The 8,278-nt window shown below is 42.5% G+C and overlaps 1 long non-coding RNA gene across 1 annotated transcript; it reads left to right on the top strand.

Moving 5' to 3' along the window:
* The first annotated feature begins 431 nt into the window (after positions 1-431).
* On the top strand, positions 432-3,027 carry LOC141638014 (uncharacterized). The gene is made up of 3 exons (XR_012541972.1): positions 432-579; positions 679-746; positions 2,670-3,027. It is a non-coding gene; the product is annotated as an uncharacterized LOC141638014 (long non-coding RNA).
* The last annotated feature ends 5,251 nt before the right edge of the window (positions 3,028-8,278 follow it).

The following is an 8,278-nucleotide window of genomic DNA, read 5'->3' as shown; positions in this document are numbered from 1 at the left end:
TCGTCCCTTAGTGGATTCAAAATGGATTTAGGAAAAGTCATCCAATTAGCTATTTTGAGTTATTTTGCTAAGTTATCAAATTTCGTTAAACTCCGCTAATTTAGTAAAAATCGCTAATAATTCCGATTCAAGCTGATATCGTATTATTTCCGTTAACTAGCTGAGTTTATTTTATTTTCACCCATTAAATTTATTTATTATTAATTCCGTTTTATTACTGAAACTTTTACTAAAAACCGATTTTTATTAACTCGAGACGGTTTTAAAAACGAACGAAATTACTTAACGATGAAGTAACGTACGTATAATTAATAGCTAGCAAGCTAGCTGGTGTCTCATTATTATTATTATTATTATTTTATTGTTGTTGTTGTACCCCGACCCTACCCTCCTTCTTTTCCCTTCCTTTTCGTGAATCACCAAAGAACAACAAAACAATAGCAATTGTTTCATCAACCAAAAACGACATCAACATCCACCATTTTCGTCACTTCAAACCTCAGATCCCGGCCCATTTCTCAACCAAATTCCGTAATTTTTGTACCATTCTCTTCCCCTTTCCTTCCTCCTCCTTTTAAGGTAAGAAAGTCTCCTTTTTGTAGTGGTTTCGTCTTTCGCCGTCTTATAAAAGTGTCGTCTTTTAGCTTCTTTATTCCGTTTTCTTGCCCTTTTATGAAGGATTCGAAGACCCGGGGTGAGGCTCGTGCCTTGTGGACCATTTATTCGAAGAATAAGGGGCGTTTAAGGTAACACGATTTTACCGATCCTAGTATTTTTATTATTATTCGGGATTATATGTTTATTTGTTATTTATAATACTAGCTTTTATATGTTCTACTCCTAAACGATTTTATGGCGAGACAGGGGACTTAGTTTCGTTTAATGGAGTGCCCAAGTTGACAGAAAGTGATATTTGGTGATAAGATTATTTAGTGTCATATATAGTCACATGAATGTTGGAGTACATATTCAAAATAGCTGTTGATTATCTTGCGTTTGGTGGGTTGTTTTCCAAGCTTCATATCGGAACCCAGCTAAGAGTATTTGGGTGTAAGTTTCGGGACTGTTTTAAGACGGAAAGTGGACTGTTTTGAGTCAGTTTTTGCTGATAAAATGGTGCCTTTCGGGATCTTTTTTTGGGCGTAAGAGTGACGGTATAACACGATTTTCCGGGGTGGGAAATTCGATTTTTTGAACTCGGCTTTGGAGCCGTTAAAGGGACCGAATCGGTCTCTGTTTTGATGGGTCTGATAAGTATTAACAATTATTTAAGTGTCGACGTCTCACGCTCCCAACTCTTCCAGGTTTGAGAATAGTGAACAAATTACTCCATGTCGCATTTAATATTAGAAATTACTGAATTTCTACTATCGCTCGGAAAGATATCGCTTTGTATTATTGAATTTGGCTTAAACAGCTATCCCTTTGTATACGATTGATCTTTCCCCAGCTGTTTACATGTTTTCTTTTCAATGGGCTGAGTTGTGTTTGAAGTTATAAACCCGTCCTATGGACTGGTTGGTCACAGCTGATTTTGGGTTATAATGGTGGTTGTTTGGGATCAAGGTTTTCGCCTCGCCTAGGCGATGGCTTGGGTGAGTGCGCCTTAGCCATAGGTGGTCATTGAGGCGGAAATAGGGCTGCCCAAACGGTCCCTGAGTCGTGGTTATGGATTTCTTTAGGCGCCTAGTTTAGTTCATTTGAAATAATTATATTTCCGACTCATATTTTATATAATGATAATTCGTTAATATCGTCCTTTCACATGATAGAATGTTAGCATTTAGGTTGGTAAGTAGGACTTTTTGCCCTCTTAAGGTTAAGTGGGTGTCTTACTTGACTTGTGTGGTGAGTCTTGTGTGGTGTGGGCTAAAGTATTCAAGGACTAGACTAGTGTGACTAGGTCCTAGGTGAGTATTTCGGCCTTCATCATAGATAGGTCTTTATAGTCTCTGACGAGTATATGTTCACTGCTTGATAGCCTTTGTGTTCCTGACTAGTGGATTTATATCCAAGTTGGGGCATGACCTCAGGTACTTATTTTGATAGTATGGGGTCAGCTTAAGTACTAGCCAACCCTTCGGTGGTGTCCTTAGGGTACTCACTTCACTTGTTTTAAAAAAAGTTGTGGGTCTTGGGTGCGGTGGTGTGTATCCGCATGTCTAGGTCTCAAGCAGCATTTTAGGCTAGGGTTGTGTTGTCTCTTGGCCATGTTTTCTTAATAGTAACACGAGCCAAGATACCGGTTCAATTACCTTCCCTACCTCGTGGTATAGACTCGAGTTACAAAGTGACTATTGACGGTGCTAAGAACTTATGCCTGTCTTTGATATATTGCCCTTTCTTGTATGGTGATTCTATGAATCATAGAAGGTGAGATGCAAGCCGGCTATGATTGATAGAGTTTGGATTCCCGTGTGTTATTTGACTCACATGATAGTGTAGCTTGAGTCGGTCTAGTATTCACTGGCTAGGACTATGTGTTGTTATATTGTAGTTCAAATGATAAGCACGATTGTCTAGCATCTATATGCTAAGGCTATGTGTGATTCGTATTCATATTCTTATGTTTACATGTTATATTAATTATGACATTTCGTGGCTGGGAGAACTCGGAGTTACTCCCCACTGACTGTGGCTTTCGTATTTGTATAAAATGCGAATGACAGGTAGGTGATGCATATATGGGGTACATGGACGAGCTAGCGAGCAAAGTAACCTTGGAACCTAGACTGGTTTTATTTCATTGTGACCCTTACACCCTTTTTATGTCACATGCATTTTAGGGACATATGTCTCCCTCTTTTTCTTTGGTTTGTATCACTTTATTCTCGCAGCTTTAGCATAGTTATGTAAATTAGTCTGTTAGCATTTGCAGGTGTTGGCATCCTCCTTCTGGAAATGTTTGTGAATGGTTTAGAAAAGTTTTAAAAATGACAGGTTTTTAATTAGTTGAACCAATTACAAACATATCCTGTCAGTTTTTCTGTAGAATTACGTGTTTACTTTTCCGCAATAAATGAGGGTGTCACAGAAATCGAACAGGTTAATTCTTGAAATGAGCTCGGACGCGTGATTGAAAAACATAGAGAAAAAGAAACAGGGTCTGGTACGACCTTCCGAACGGCTGAAATTGAAGTGTATAATGCACGGTTTTTCGGAATTTCGGGGTCCCGGAACAAAATTCTCCGGAAATCACATAGAAAGTTCCTCGGGTCAGATAAAGCGGCCACGCAAAGTTTAAGCACCAACGGAAGACATTTGGGGGTGTCTTTGGCGTGCCCAAACCAAAGATTCGCTTCGGATTATCGTGAAAAATGTTTTAAAGCTCGTTATTTGAGGTGAAATCGAACAGTTAATTCTGAAATGAGCTCGGACGCGTGATTGAAAAGCGAGGAGAAAAAGAAACAGGGTCCCATTTACCTTCCGAACTACCGAAATTGAAGTGTATAATACACGGTTTTTCGGGATTCCGGGATCCAGAAACAAAATTCTCCGAAAATCACATAGAAAGTTCCTCGGCTCAGATAAAGCGGCCACGCAAAGTTTGAGCACCAACGGAAGACATTTGGGGGTGCCGATGTGCCACTAACTAGCATTCGCCGAAACTCGGATTATCGTCAAAAATGTGTTAAAACTCGTTATTTGAGGCTGAAATCGAACAGGTTAATTCCTGAAATGAGCTCGGACGCGTGATTGAAAAACATAGAGAAAAAGAAACAGGGTCCGATACGACCTTCCGAACGGCTGAAATTGAAGTGTATAATACACAGTTTTTCGGGATTCCGGATTCCCGGAACAAAATTCTCCGGAAATCACATAGAAAGTTCCTCGGGTCAGATAAAGCGGCCACGCAAAGTTTGAGGACCAACGGAAGACATTTAGGGGTGCCGGGGTGCCACAACCCAGCATTCGCCGAATCTCCGATTATCGTCAAAAATGTGTTAAAGCTCGTTATTTGAGGCTGAAATCGAACATGTTAATTCCTGAAATGAGCTCGGACGCGTGATTGAAAAACAGGGAGAAAAAGAAACAGGGTCCGGTACGACCTTCCGAATGGCTGAAATTGAAGTGTATAATACACGGTTTTTCGGGATTCCGGGGTCTCGAAACAAAATTCTCCGAAAATCACATAGAAAGTTCCTCGGCTCAGATAAAGCGGCCACGCAAAGTTTGAGCACCAACGGAAGACATTTGGGGGTGCCGATGTGCCACTAACCAGCATTCGCCGAAACTCGGATTATCGTCAAAAATGTGTTAAAACTCGTTATTTGAGGCTGAAATCGAACAGGTTAATTCCTGAAATGAGCTCGGACGCGTGATTGAAAAACAGGGAGAAAAAGAAACAGGGTCCGGTACGACCTTCCGAACGGCTGAAATTGAAGTGTGTATATAAATACACGGTTTTTCGGGATTCCGGGGTCCCGAAACAAAATTCTCCGAAAATCACATAGAAAGTTCCTCGGCTCAGATAAAGCGGCCACGCAAAGTTTGAGCACCAACGGAAGACATTTGGGGGTGCCGATGTGCCACTAACCAAAGATTCGCCAAACTCGGATTATCGTGAAAAATGTGTTAAAACTCGTTATTTGAGGCTCAAATCGAACAGGTTAATTCTGAAATGAGCTCGGACGCGTGATTGAAAAACATAGAGAAAAAGAAACAGGGTCCGGTACGACCTCCCGAACGGAAATTGAAGTGTATAATACACGGTTTTTCGGGATTCCGGATTCCCGGAACAAAATTCTCCGGAAATCACATAGAAAGTTCCTCGGGTCAGATAAAGCGGCCAAGCAAAGTTTGAGCACCAACGGAAGACATTTTGGGGTGCTAGTCTGCCAGAAACCAGCATTCGCCGAAACTCGGATTATCGTGAAAAATGTGTTAAAGCTCGTTATTTGAGGCTGAAATCGAACAGGTTAATTTCTGAAATGAGCTCGGACGCGTGATTGAAAAACAGGGAGAAAAAGAAACAGGGTCCCGTACGACCTTCCGAACGGCTGAAATTGAAGTTTATAATACACGGTTTTTGGGGATTCCGTGGTCCAAGAACAAAATTCTCCGAAAATCACATAGAAAGTTCCTCGGGTCAGATAAAGCGGCCACGCAAAGTTTGAGCACCAACGGAAGACATTGGGGTTCTTTGGTGTGCGAAACCAAACCAAAGATTCGCCGAAACTCGGATTATCGTCAAAAATGCTTTAAAGCTCGTTATTTGAGGCTGAAATCGAACAGGTTAATTCCTGAAATGAGCTCGGACGCGTGATTGAAAAACAGGGAGAAAAAGAAACAGGGTGCCGTACGACCTTCCGAACGGCTGAAATTGAAGTGTATAATACACGGTTTTTGGGGATTCCGTGGTCCAGGAACAAAATTCTCCGAAAATCACATAGAAAGTTCCTCGGGTCAGATAAAGCGGCCACGCAAAGTTTGAGCACCAACGGAAGACATTTGGGGTTGCTGGTGTGCCAGAAACCAGCATTCGCCGAAACTCGGATTATCGTCAAAAATGCTTTAAAGCTCGTTATTTGAGGCTGAAATCGAACAGGTTAATTCCTGAAATGAGCTCGGACGCGTGATTGAAAAACAGGGAGAAAAAGAAACAGGGTCCCGTACGACCTTCCGAACGACTGAAATTGAAGTGTATAAATGTATAATACACGGTTTTTTGGGATTCCGGGGTCCCGGAACAAAATTCTCCGGAAATCACATAGAAAGTTCCTCGGGTCAGATAAAGCGGCCACGCAAAGTTTGAGCACCAACGGAAGACATTTGGGGGTGCCGATGTGCCCCTAACCAGCATTCGTCGAAACCCGGATTATCGTCAAAAATGTGTTACAGCTCGTTATTCGAGGCTGAAATCGAACAGGTTAATTCCTGAAATGAGCTCGGACGCGTGATTGAAAAACAGGGAGAAAAAGAAACAGGGTCCGGTACGACCTCCCGAACGGCAAATTGAAGTGTATAATACACGGTTTTTCTGGGATTCCGGTCCCTTTAACAAAATTCTCCTGGAAATCACATAGAAAGTTCCTCGGGTCGAGATAAAGCGGCCACGCAAAGTTTGAGCACCAACGGAAGACATTTGGGGTTGCCGGTTATGCCAGAAACCAGCATTCGCCGAAACTCGGATTATCGTCAAAAATGTGTTAAAACTCGTTATTTGAGGCTGAAATCGAAGAGGTTAATTCCTGAAATGAGCTCGGACGCGTGATTGAAAAAATGGGAGAAAACGAAACAGGGTCCGGTACGACCTCCTGAACGGCTGAAATTGAAGTGTATAATACACGGTTTTTCGAAATTCCGGGGTCCCGGAACAAAATTCTCCGAAAATCACATAGAAAGTTTCTCGGGTCAGATAAAGTGGCCACGCTAAGTTTGAGCACCAACGGAAAACATTTGGGGGTGCTGGCGTGCCACAAACCAGCATTCGCCAAAACTCGGATTATCGTGAAAAATGTTTTAAAACTCGTTATTTGAGGCTGAAATCGAACAAGTTAATTCCTTCAATGAGCTCGGACGCGTGATTGAAAAACAGGGAGAAAAAGAAACAGGTCCTGCGACCTTCCGAACGATCGAAATTGAAGTGTATAATACACGGTTTTGGGATTCAGGTCCCTAACCAAATTCTCCGGAAATCACATAGAAAGTTCCTCGGGTCAGATAAAGCGGCCACGCAAAGTTTGAGCACCAACGGAAGAAATTTGGGGTTGCCGGTGTGCCACAAACCATCATTCGCCGAAACTCTGATTATCGTCAAAAATGTGTTAAAACCCGTTATTTGAGGCTGAAATCGAACAGGGTAATTCCTGAAATGAGCTCGGACGCGTGATTGAAAAACATAGAGAAAAAGAAACAGGGTCTAGTACGACCTTCCGAACGGCTGAAATTGAAGTGTATAATGCACGGTTTTTCGGAATTCCGGGGTCCCGGAAAAAAATTCTCCGAAAATCACATAGATAGTTCCTCTGGTCAGATAAAGCAGCCACGCAAAGTTTGAGCACCAACGGAAGACATTTGGGGGTGCCGGTGTGCCACAAACCAGCATTCGCCGGAACTCGGATTATCGTGAAAAATGCTTTAAAGCTCGTTATTTGAGCCTGAAATCGAACAGGTTAATTCCTTAAATGAGATCGGACGCGTGATTGAAAAACAGGGAGAAAAAGAAACAGGGTCCGGTACGACCTTCCGAACGGCTGAAATTGAAGTGTCTAATACACGGTTTTTCGTAATTCCGGGGTCCCGGAAAAAAATTCTCCGGAAATCACATAGAAAGTTCCTCGGGTCAGATAAAGCGGCCACGCAAAGTTTGAGAACCAACGGAAGACATTTGGGGGCGTCGGTGTGCCACAAACCAGCATTCACCGAAACTCGGATTATCGTTAAAAATGCTTTAAAACTCGTTATTTGAGGCTGAAATCGAACAGGTTAATTCCTGAAATGAGCTCGGACGCGTGATTAAAAAACAGGGAGAAAAAGAAACAGGTCCGGTACGACCTTCCGAACGGCTGAAATTGAAGTGTATAATATACGGTTTTTCGGGATTTCGGGGTCCCGGAATAAAATTCTCCGGAAATCACATAGAAAGTTCCTCGGGTCAGATAAAGCGGCCACGCAAAGTTTGAGCACCAACGGAAGACATTTGGGGATGCCAGTGTGCCAGAAACCAGCATTCGCCGAAACTCGGATTATCGTCAAAAATGCTTTAAAGCTCGTTATTTGAGGCTGAAATCGAACATGTTAATTCCTGAAATGAGCTCGGACGCGTGATTGAAAAACAGGGAGAAAAAGAAACAGGGTCCGGTACGACCTTCCGAACGGTTGAAATTGAAGTGTATAATACACGGTTTTTCGGGATTCCGGGGTCCCGGAACAAAATTCTCCGGAAATCACATAGAAAGTTCCTCGGGTCAGATAAAGCGGCCACGCAAAGTTTGAGCACCAACGGAAGACATTTGGGGATGCCAGTGTGCGAAAACCAAAGATTCGCAGAAACTCGGATTATCGTCAAAAATGCTTTAAAGCTCGTTATTTGAGGATGAAATCGAACATGTTAATTCCTGAAATGAGCTCGAACGCGTGATTGAAAAACAGGAGAAAAAGAAACAGGGTCCGGTACGACCTTCCGAACGTTGAAATTGAAGTGTATAATACACGGTTTTTCGGGATTAGAGGTCCCTAACAAAATTCTCCGGAAATCACATAGAAAGTTCCTCGGGTCAGATAAAGCGGCCACGCAAAGTTTGAGCACCAACGGAAGAAATTTGGGGGTGCCGAT

This window comes from Silene latifolia, unplaced genomic scaffold, assembly GCF_048544455.1.
Source record: "Silene latifolia isolate original U9 population unplaced genomic scaffold, ASM4854445v1 scaffold_160, whole genome shotgun sequence".
In the NCBI taxonomy this organism is placed as follows: domain Eukaryota; kingdom Viridiplantae; phylum Streptophyta; class Magnoliopsida; order Caryophyllales; family Caryophyllaceae; genus Silene; species Silene latifolia.
This window is presented reverse-complemented; position numbering and strand designations above follow the sequence as displayed.